Source organism: Larus michahellis, chromosome 5, assembly GCF_964199755.1.
Source record: "Larus michahellis chromosome 5, bLarMic1.1, whole genome shotgun sequence".
NCBI lineage: Eukaryota > Metazoa > Chordata > Aves > Charadriiformes > Laridae > Larus > Larus michahellis.
This window is the reverse complement of record NC_133900.1, coordinates 18309638-18320834: the sequence shown is the minus strand read 5'-3', so window position 1 is coordinate 18320834 and position 11197 is coordinate 18309638. Positions and strand designations below refer to the sequence as shown.

General features: G+C 37.8%; 1 long non-coding RNA gene across 1 annotated transcript; it reads right to left on the bottom strand.

Moving 5' to 3' along the window:
• Positions 1-256: 256 nt before the first annotated feature.
• LOC141743715 (uncharacterized) lies at positions 257-10365 on the bottom strand. The gene is made up of 3 exons (XR_012587179.1): positions 10035-10365; positions 7564-7623; positions 257-5891 (listed from the first exon to the last, which is right to left on the bottom strand). It is a non-coding gene; the product is annotated as an uncharacterized LOC141743715 (long non-coding RNA).
• Positions 10366-11197: the final 832 nt, after the last annotated feature.

Genomic DNA, 11197 nt, shown 5'->3' with positions numbered 1-11197 from the left:
GAGAGGAAAATAAAAGAAAGAAAAGGAGGACTTCTTAAAAAAATTGCCATATTATCATTTGAGAAATACTAACTAATATGGAGGCACGGGGATGGATTTTGGCATGTGTTTTGACCCAATGCTATGGGTTCAGCACAGTCTGAGTAGCTCAAGAGACTCACTGTGACTCCGGAGAGGAAATATCCCTTCCCTCTTTGTGTAAAAAGACGTGGTAGACCTATCCATACGGATAACTTACGAGAGACTGACTTAAAAGCAATGCACGTATATGAGACCCAACAAAGTAATATATTGTATTAGGAAAATTGCATTTGTTTTGCAATATAAATGACTCGCAAATCAAAATGTTCAGGATGACTAAACATTAAAATCAACAAATAAAACATGCATAATTTGGATGAGACAATGTTCAGATGAAAATGATAATCTACTAAACATAGATAATTCACTGAATTATTTTATTATTTGATTTGATTTTATATAATAAGAACCCAGACTCCAGCCACAGATCCAAATTACTGATAACTAGCTTGAGTTGTTTCAGCTCACGCATGGACTGTCAATGTGTCTCTCAACTCATTTCACACTTGACCTCCTGGAGGGCAGCGGAGCTATATACAAATGTACACTATTCTTTCTGGTGCCTGACTTTGTTAAAAAGGGAAAAAAAATGCATCAGAAAATCTATATTGAATTAATACCCGAACAGAAAAACCTTATCTCTGAAAGTCTTAAAAAAAAAAAGAAAGGAAGGAAATAAATTCATGAACTGAAAGCTCTGCCTACATCAAGAGTTATAGTGCCTCTTAAGAGTAGCACTCTGCTGCATTAATAGTGGAGGCAGGCGCTCCGTTTAACTATCGCTGCAGCTTAAGGTACACAATTACATTCTTCAGCGTCGACATTTTCACCTTGATAAGCATAATAATGCCATGCAGATGCAGACTAAAACCCATAATTTCAGCACTCTGCTTCTACTCACGTTGATTATAATAAGGTACGGCACTGAAGCATGCACGATCCTACATTTAATTGTCAGCATAGCCCTTCATTTAAACAAGAAGTTAGTTAACAGTATGCCTTCTACGGTGAATGTGGGAGGCATCTCAAATAGCTGTGGCTAAACACAGAAAGTTAAATGCGCCAGTAAAAACACGTGCAAAAAGCGGGTGATGGCTTAAATTCACCTCCAGTTTCTCCGTGGGTGTCGATGCAAATTGGAAACAAAATATGACATGTTTGTATTTGCAAGAAAGGGCCTGCTTTTTACTTTCTTTTTTTTTTATTATTTTTTTTTTTTTAACTAGGAAAAGTTTCCCTGCGGTTAGCTTTACATCAATATAAAGCAGTACGCCACATGATGACAGTGAAGGACAGAAGCTGGTATGGATAGCAAGAAGCGAAAAATGCCTGAACATAATGAAAGTACGTAAGTTTGAAAAGTGAATATATAAAACTAAACATAGGAAAATCACACAGGACAAGAATGTTGAACATTGCCTTTTGTTTACTAAGTCACTTCTGGGAGGAAGAGAAAAACAACATATAGCAAATAGAAAACTTGATTTAAACTAGGACAGTAGTCATACATAGGCAGCCATATATTTCATTCATACCTATATGTATATAAATCTATTGCTTGAAGAATATCTAGCTGGTAAAAAACAGGTATCAACAGTACAAAAATCCCATCTGAAAGATATAATTTCTTGGATCTTTCAACCTCTGCTGTATTGTTCCTTGATTCTTGAAAGCATAGTATTTTGAAAAAAACCCCAAACCTCCAACATGAACCAATCCGAATGGCATCATTACCCCACCATGTAATTCTCTCTTATGTTGCCATATTGGTAATGCGTCTGAATACCTTCTCATCGCAAGAAAAGGAGAGAAGACTCTCAAAAATGCATCATTTTGAAAAGGAAGGTTCTTTGCCCTGGCTTATTAAATGCCACGTTATGTTTTCTAGGCATAATTAACCATCAGACCCTCCTCATTAGATGCACTTTGTCAGATGCCATATCCAAGGAGTTGCACAAGTTCAGTGGCTCCGAGTTTTCTCACTCCAGATCGGGGAGTTACCCCGCAATTGCCAGTGGAAAGGCAGCATATGCCAGAGGCAGAGCTGAGAAGGTGGTGGGAGGGCCGGCGAGACATCGGGGAGGGGGTTTTGTGGCTCTCTCACTGCCAGACGACGTTTTCTGTTAACTGAAGTTAATGGCAGCCCCAAACTCGGCTCATCAGCATCTGGCACGAGGCAGACCAGTTTATTTTGTTGGAAATTTCGTGGTGTTGCCGTTCTGTTCTCTGTCAGAAAGCAAAAAAATTGTAGGCTCTCTGGGATATCCAGATTGTCTGACAAAACGCCTCTTCATTGGCTTAGCAGGAAAGCTATAAATTACTGTCCTGGATTATATGTAATAGAAGTAACTATGATAACCTAATTAGCCAATGAGCTTGTAGTAAATACAGACTTCAAAGCAACTACTGTAGCAGATTTATGCACACTTTTGGCCTATATATTTCCAACTCAGTCTCAAACCTAGCTGGGTATAATACTTCGAGGTCAAATCTCTGCCTTGGATTGTGACGGATGCAAGTCATAAACTTGCAATCAGCTGAGCTTTTGTTAAAAAGTGACTCGTTTCATCCTTTTACATAAATGAAATAGGGACTCACCAGCTTCAGTTAAAATGTTGCGGACTGGCAAACCAATAGGCAGACCTGGGAGGAAAGCCTTTGTAACAGCTCGTGAAATTCATGTGTGGCGCTGAGGAGCCCTGTACCGCATTGAAAGGAGAAGATTTAATGAGCTTTTACGGGGATGCTACACTATGTAGCACTAGATGGTGTCAATAAAAGACATTTGCCGTAGTAAGTGACTTGCAAGATCTTTCCTCTGATGAATGTGCTTCTTGGTAGGCCAGAGTGCAGAGGTGGCTGCAGCACAAAGCAGCTGGATGGCAAAATCTTCTCCTAATGGAGAATAATACTACCTTGATGGTAGGGCTCGCAATTAATTTTAAAAGTGCACTATAAATTAAGTGCTCATAGTTTTGAAGTGAAGTGTAGTGCAATTCAAATGTTGGGTGCTGTAAACTTCTCAAGCTTTAATTAACCACTACATTCATTTAAAAAAAGAAAACAAGAAAAGGAAAATAGTATTTCTTTCATGGGAGGAGACAGTTGAATGTGTTTAGATGAATCTTTTAATATCTGTCAACAAATGATTACCAGATCTCAGAGGCAAAAATCATCTAATTGGCCCTTAGCATTTAGAAGCAGTTGAGTGATTGGGAGGATACTGCTTCATAAATATTGTCACATATTATCTTATCTTAATAAGTGAATTATATAGAATTTATATGACAAATTAAATTGACGGCAACACGCATAACCATTTATTATTCAGAACGCGAGGTGAAATGAGACAACAACTAATCCCCACAACAAACAGTGCTTTTTGTACATCAATACTGATAAACTGAAGCAGTCACGCTAAATTGTGCCTAACCTTGGCTACATCAGCCAACTGGCACCTCTGAAGTTGTCCTGATGTACCACAAGAGAGTTTCTTCAGTGATTTCATTACATCTACATTAATTTTGCAGCACGTTTTGTATTTCCATTACGCTCGGAATTACACAAAGATGATGTTTACTACTTCGTGTGAAGTTACCTTTCAAAACTAACGATAAAATTGATGTTGGAGGGGGAACGCATATGACAATCTTCTCCTCAAGATCTTGTTAAGATTCTGTTGCAGGATGCTGTAAAATCGATATAACACCATTACCATAATGCAGCCATTTTCTGTGCGTTCTTCCTGTGGCTGGTCGTCTCACTTTCCTGTTAGGATTGTATCCTCCTCCTCTGCTTCACTGCTGCTGCAACCACATTTTTTCTGTGCTGTAATGTGGGTGAGATGAAACCGCCTTCTCCAAGCTCGTGTCTTCCTCTGCTGGCTATAATGGAGCCTAAATAACTTGTCTGGGTTAGATCATCTAATGGAGAGGTTAACTCCAAGGTGACCTGAGCCTTACAAATCATTAGATAGAAAAAGGTCAGTCTGGCAGCTGACTGGTGTTGTGGTGTAGTTTCTCACACCTGTCAGAGATTTTATTCAAGATTCTAAGGCTGCATTAGGTAGTAAAATTCTAGTTTCTTTTGTAAGAAGAGTTCTATAAATATACAAACCCCATAAGAAAAATTATGTTCCTGTAATACTTGGTGGCGGGGGAGGTGTTTTGGAAATACCACAATCACGAAAATGGTTCAAACTTACTGTTTCAGGGTTTGCCCTCCCAAGCCTGAATTAGTAGGTCAGCTCCTGATGTCATTTAGACATACAGCTTCTATGAGATCACTCTGAACTGCAGAGCCATATGTGGCACAGATTTATTAAATTTAGATGTGGTATTCCCACATGGTTCCTTCATTGCTGTCTGTGTGCAGAAATCGGCCTAATTTTCTTCTCACTGGTTCCACAGTAACAGAAGAGTATCTTCACTGACACTGGCACGATGCTGACATGAATAAGATCACTGCTAGACTTACTGCCTCTTTTATGGTGTTAGGAAAACCAGAGTGCACTTCTACTTGATCTTTAGAGATAAAAAAAAGTCAAATTCAGAAGCTACCATTTCTTCTTTATGTCCAAAGATGAATTCCAAACATTTTTAATTGTAAAGGCATTGTCTCTGGATAACAGTTGATACGTGAGCGCATATGGGTTCTTGGAAAAAAAGGTACCCATTTAGAACTGAGTCTTAATCACAAAATGGGAATCATAGATGTCATCTTTTGAACACAAAGCTATAAACTAATATTTAAGATCAAATATAATTTGATTTGGATTTTCTTATATTATCCATAATAATCTTCAATTAAATTAGGAAAATTAATTAATTTTTTTATATCTAAATATGTATTAAAGACATAAAGACATGCTTGCTTGTTTCTAGGTCTTTCAGTTTTCCTCTGAGTATATAACTTGTTTTTAAATAGCTCGTGGTTTTCCACATGACTGTTTTCACATTCCTGCAAAAAAATACTTAACTATGATCCATTATATTCTAATGTAAATATAAACGCATGCATATACACAGAACATACTGTACAATCTGAAATTTAAATTTGTGGGGGAAAAAAAATATCTACTGCATGTTCAAAATAAAGTTAACATTCATTATGGGGGAAAAAAAAAATCACTTGCCAATTTTGTTTTGCCAAAAGTAATTGATAAGTGGTACAATCACATACAAGCAATAGCATCTTTTTATAAAATTTGGAAAAGCTGACCTTGTAACGTATATGGAGAGAACGTACTGTTTTTGAAAAATTGTGAGATTACTGAGAGTCCCACTGGCAAAATCAAGGGATTGCTAATGAATTACAGTACACTGCCTTCCCTTTCCTCTGGTTCAGGTCTGTATCCTGGTGTTTAGGACTGGGAACAAAGCAGCAATAAGTGGCAAAAGTTACAAGTCACATCCTTGTATTATCTGTCCCTGGCTCTCCATTACACATTTAATTTGCAAGTTCCATCCCTGACAGAGGTGAGGCTAGCTGGAATGAAAGTAAGTCTGGTTTTAAATGTGGTGAATGGCTGTTTGCGTACGATAGGCTGACTTGAGCTACTGCTGCTGTAAGTTCTGGTCCAAGCATCAGGCTGGGGCTCCTCCCAACCAACAGTTTTATGATTCTTCCTCAGTTTCTCATGAGCGCAGCTGATCGTGAGAGAAGGTGCCATAAAAGCAACAGAAAGACCATAACTGCTAATACGATAGGAATAGATACAGCTGCATATTTCACTCTCCCACTGCCGGACAGTTTGTGTAGATGTCAGATACAGAGGTTGAAGAGTTCTGGATTTTCTACTATAGCTAATGCTAGAAAAGACAATAAAAATGGGAAAGTTAGAAACATGCTGCTGCTGTTTTCAAAATAAATTCAGTGAGGTGCCTTAATCCGTTTTTTCATAGTCAGTACCGTCTTAATCCAAAAAAAAAGTCTTGAAATGGATGTTCGTCATTGCCTCCCAAACCCCAACGGGCACTTGATATGCAGTTTGTAATTTTCTAGAGCAGAAGGGATAAAATCAAAACTGAAGTGAGTCACAGATCTTAATTGAATTTTTTTAATAGCGTAATTTTCAACAGCGATTATTTCATGCTTTCAAATTAATTTGAATATAGCTGAGTTTATGTTTCTAATTTAACCCTCTTTACATTCATTTTTGAGCACATTTGTGATGTTAGTACAAGTATACCAAAGAGACGTGAGCATGAGTTTTTGAGTTTTTTTCCTTATTAGGAAACTGTTTAATTGTTTGATTTCTGCATCTATCAATAAATGTGCCAAAGCTGCTATTATGCTAATTCAGAACACTGTTTTTTTTTTTTCTCTGGGTTATTTTGATAAGGAGGAAAATGTTAACCAACTGTTGTTGTAGGAAGAGGGAAAATAAAACAAAAAAGCCCCATATGAATATGAAGTAATTTTTCTACTGACTGAATTCCGAGTAGCGTTTAACTGAGTCATAGACGTTTGTATCTACTTCGAGATGTCAGTGTGATGCAGAGTGTTGCTGAGAGCATGAACTCCAAGTACAAGTGCCGTGGGTCCACAGAGAGTTGACAACACTCTTTCAATCTTTATGACAGCATCTTTGGTAGTAGTTCTGTATAGCCCCCAAAAGATATTTCTATAGAAAATTCAGTTTTATCTTCTTTAAAAATTTTCATATCGGCACATAAGAGAGGTACAGAGAACAACATTCATTTGACCAGAGAGAACTGCCATGTGTGTTACTGCATTTCAACTACTCTGGTAAACTTGTCATGTGAGTACATGAAATGGAAAAAATCCACGTATATTTCAGGTAAAACTCAGCACATCTTAAAATAGATATCTAAAATCAGTCAGATGATCTGCGCCCTAAAAAAGCCTTAATTGACTATGAATTACTTAGAGGATGACGAGCTCAGCTGTAATGTCTGCAGTGCAGGCAGCTAAGCTTACGTGAGATCAATTCATCCTCACGACACAAATTTTGCCCATGTGTCTTTGGATCGCTTTGCTTTGGATGATCACTTTTACTGAATGCGGAGACTTGAAAGCATGACTGCCCTTAAAATGGGTGCAAATGCAATGATGCATTATGCTAAAACACACCGCAATGGGTTGGGGCGAGCACGAATCCAGGATATTTTAATATGCGCCCCCCAGGCCAGCAGCCACCTTCCCAGGAACCTCAGCCTTGGTGAGCAGCCACCTCCCTCCCCTCCACTTCTTTCCTTAGCATTAATGTTTTTTGTTGTGTCTGTGCCTTTTTTCTCCCAACCTTTGATGATTTTCTGTCTTTGTTTTAAACTGTGACTAACTATAATCAAATCAGAAACTCGCCTCCATGCTCTTTCTCTCCAGTGTACTTTCATTAAAACTACAGCACGTGGAACTGACTTTGAGACGGAAAAAGGAAGAATCTGTAAATTGTGCTTATTTCAGCATTTGTTTTACCTTGAGAAGTGCATTTTGTCTAATCCATTGTTCTATACATACCTCAGGATTCAGAGTTTTCCTCTTTCTAAGTTCTCCAGACATTGCTGCCGTCTTAGTAATCTGCATAGAAATGAAATAGCGACTGTTGAGTTATTTCCCATATAAGATTAATTTTGGATATTCTAAACCTTGGCCTGTTGTAATATACCTGAGCTCTTTGACCTAGTTTCCTGTTTATTGCAGCTTAATTATTACACTGCTCACTAACCAGACAGTTAACACAGTTTCAATTCATTTTTCAGATATTAAGATTGCTTGCAACAGAATTAAGCTAAAATTAAATGGTAGTAACTCAATTTTTGCTTCTAGTCATTTGGGAGGGTTTTTTTTTTTTTAATTCATTAAGAATTAAATTATGTTTATTTGTTCAAAACATCCCACTGGCCTTTAATATCTTGAAAGATATTAATAATTCAGTATCTTACCCTCACCTCCAGAGAATGAGTCCTTATTTTATATGAATTTCTCCTACTATTCTTTAAACCCTGGAAGACACGATCGCTTTCTTCTGCTCATTTTTCTCTCAATTCCAGTCAAGGAAGCTGAATTTTGGTTTTGGAGAAGGGACTTGCGCTGAGTTACTATCACAAAAATGCAATGTGCACAGAAGTAACTGACAAATCTTGGAAGAATTTGGATAAATCAGACACTAAAGGTTTGCCTCATTGGTTTTTCTTTTAATGAACCCAGTTCTCGGGTATTTCAAATCTCCATGTTGAAGGCTTTTGTCCTCTGCTTCAGTTTATTAGTTATTCATGAAATTTTGATAAAGTTATACGTTCAGACTTTAAAACAGGTTGAGGATAAGTTATTTGGTACAGTCCTTGTCATTCAGTTGTTTGCTTTTGTGGTGAGTTGTTTTTTTTCTTTTCAAACAGCGCAATTTGCCAGATATTAGTCAGAGATTGAGAACGAAGTTCACGAACATACAATGTGTGTATCCAGTCCTTTCTATTTTTTAGAATTATTTTATTTAACACATCATCCGGTTATAGTCAGAGCTATGAAAACATTGTTATTTCCTTCCAATAGTTGTTCTTGATTTTCCTTTCTTTTGTTCCATTTTTGTTCTCTTGCCTTTGTGTGCTCAGTGCCTTGCCTTGCCTTCCCCTCCATCTCTTTGCTCTTTCTTTCAATCAGCTACATTTCTCCCTTGGCCTTGTGGAAAGCACTCTTCATCCTGCACTAAGATTTGCTTTTTAACCTTTCAACATAAACATTCGCTTTAACTTGCACATAGGCGCCGTCACTTAACTCTTCTTTTTTCACACTAACAAATATTTAAATGGTCACCATCCATTTAGGCAAACACTCAGACGCTCGCTACCATCCTCACGTACTCATTGGGAGGGGAAAATGCTTCCTTATTTTCCTACTTGAGAACAGAAAAGTGTTGCTAAGTCAGTCCCTATCCTGGGACAAAGGTACCAACTAAGGCTCCCTGTGCCCGATTTGCTGTCGGATGCTCGGGGCAGAAATGCCAGTTTAGGACCAGTCTGATTTCTTGCTTCTGCTGGAGGTCACCGCAAAGCCCGTCCATCCCAGCCAAGTCAGCCAGGCCAGTTTAGTGTGACACATGCTCTTACTGACAGGTTTTCTCTTAAAAAACTGGCGGCACATGAGGTATGAATTTCTTTCTCCAGTTGTGTTGGAAGATCAATAAATTACAGTAGAGGTACTGGCAGCCAGGAGTCAGTAACATCTTAAACTGGTGTAGTTGTTTCTGCTAAAGTGTAATAAACCTTTAATGAGGAAGAATTCCAGTCATAAATATACCATGGACCATTCAAGATAAAGGAGAAAAACAGAGCTTTTTAAAAATACATCAGTTCAAAAGGTAGGCATATTTTATTTTGTTAAGAATTGCAAAAGAGCACCTTCTTCTTCTCTTTTTGCAATATTATGCCTATACTTCAATAATAGTTTGATTGATTGTTTGCCTATTACTCCTGACCTCCAAGGTAACTACAAAAAGGCTCTTTAAAAACAAAAGTACTACTACATAAGATACTTATGTTTAAAACCTGTGTTTTCTTGTGAAAATACACAGATACACCCACTTTCTAATGCAGTTTTTCAGACTTAAAAACAATTGTTCACTAAAGGAGAAATATTTACATGTACTACAAAGAAAAAGTTTATGTACAGTTTGATTAACAAAGCTGAAATAATATATGGCCTGACACACACGTGATTAAAATTTGTTGTGCAAGGCATAACGTAGCAGCAAATGTAAAAACTCAGTAGAAACATCAGGCTATATGCAGCTGCTTCTTTACCTGTTTATTGTCCCATATTTTTTCCAGGACCAACCAGCACGTTCCCGCTACCGTCCCCTGCATCTTCCTTCTTTTCTCTACTGCCCTCCCTCCCTCTCTCCCTCCACCTACCCCCGTATCTCACTTTTCTCCTGACATATGTATTAACACCCGCAAGCAATTTTCACTTTAGATTTGTTAACAAGCACTTACCAGCTCTCTCTGAGAAGGAGAAGCAGGGCTGTCATTCACAGTACTGCTGGATAGGAGAACTGCAGGTAGTTTAAGAGAACAAGCTAAGATATGAAGTCACAGTACCTGTTGTAATTGGAGGCAATACTGGCTAACTATTATTTGGCTTGCTAAGCAGAAGGTAGGGGCCAGCTTGCTTGTTGCAGGTACACCGGGCTGCCATACACCAGCTGGAACAATCCCTAAGAAAGGAAATAATTGTGTCTGTAAGGTTATTTCAGAACTTTAAACGCTAAGATTTCACATCTCTCGTGTGAGCACAGATGGAAACAATGCTGTCACTGCAAAGGTTGCCATTAGAAACAGATTGAGCCCGATAATCAGACTGGACTACTAATGGCTACAAGTATGCTTTGCCTAACCAGTACTGGCAGGATGCTTTCCTTACAGTGATAAATGTCCAAGCTGTGACTTGCATTTCATTTTCAACCTTGGCAGGCTAAAATAGTCTGTTAATGAATGAAGACATCTTTAAGCATGCAGTTGTATGCCAACAGCAGTTGGTAGTCCTCCATATCCATCTTATTTCATTCCATTTACAATTCCACTTGTAATCACGCAACGAATAAACTACTGATGCTTGGCCAGCAATACCCACATGACCTTACAAAGTGTGTGAAATCTGCAAAAAAGCAAAATATGCTTGTCACTAGTATTGCTTACATTTTCACTTCAGCGTGCAGACAAGCAGTGCATTTGAAAGTCGTTCTGAAAATAAACTGCAGCAAACTCAATCAAAACTTTTATTATTAAACATGACATACAAAAAAATCCATTTGAAAACGGCTATTAAGAGTAACATTCGGCGTGAGAGGTTTCTGATATAGCATATAACAAAGTACATATAAAACAATAACATAATTTCAGTAAAAGCCAGAGATTTATTTTATCATGATATTGCCATTAAAGAGGCTGAATTCCACAGAAAGCTGGAAGCCTTTGGTTGTATAATTCTCAATATTAAAGATAAAACAATTTTTCTTATTTTGTCTTGAGGAGATAGCAAATGAGAGCAAATAAAGATATACTAAATTTCAGTACTCAGTCACCCTCTGCATAATATCCTTCTCTTTTCCTTAGGCATGTATAATCAACTATGGGCAAAAATAAAAGTATTTCCCCAT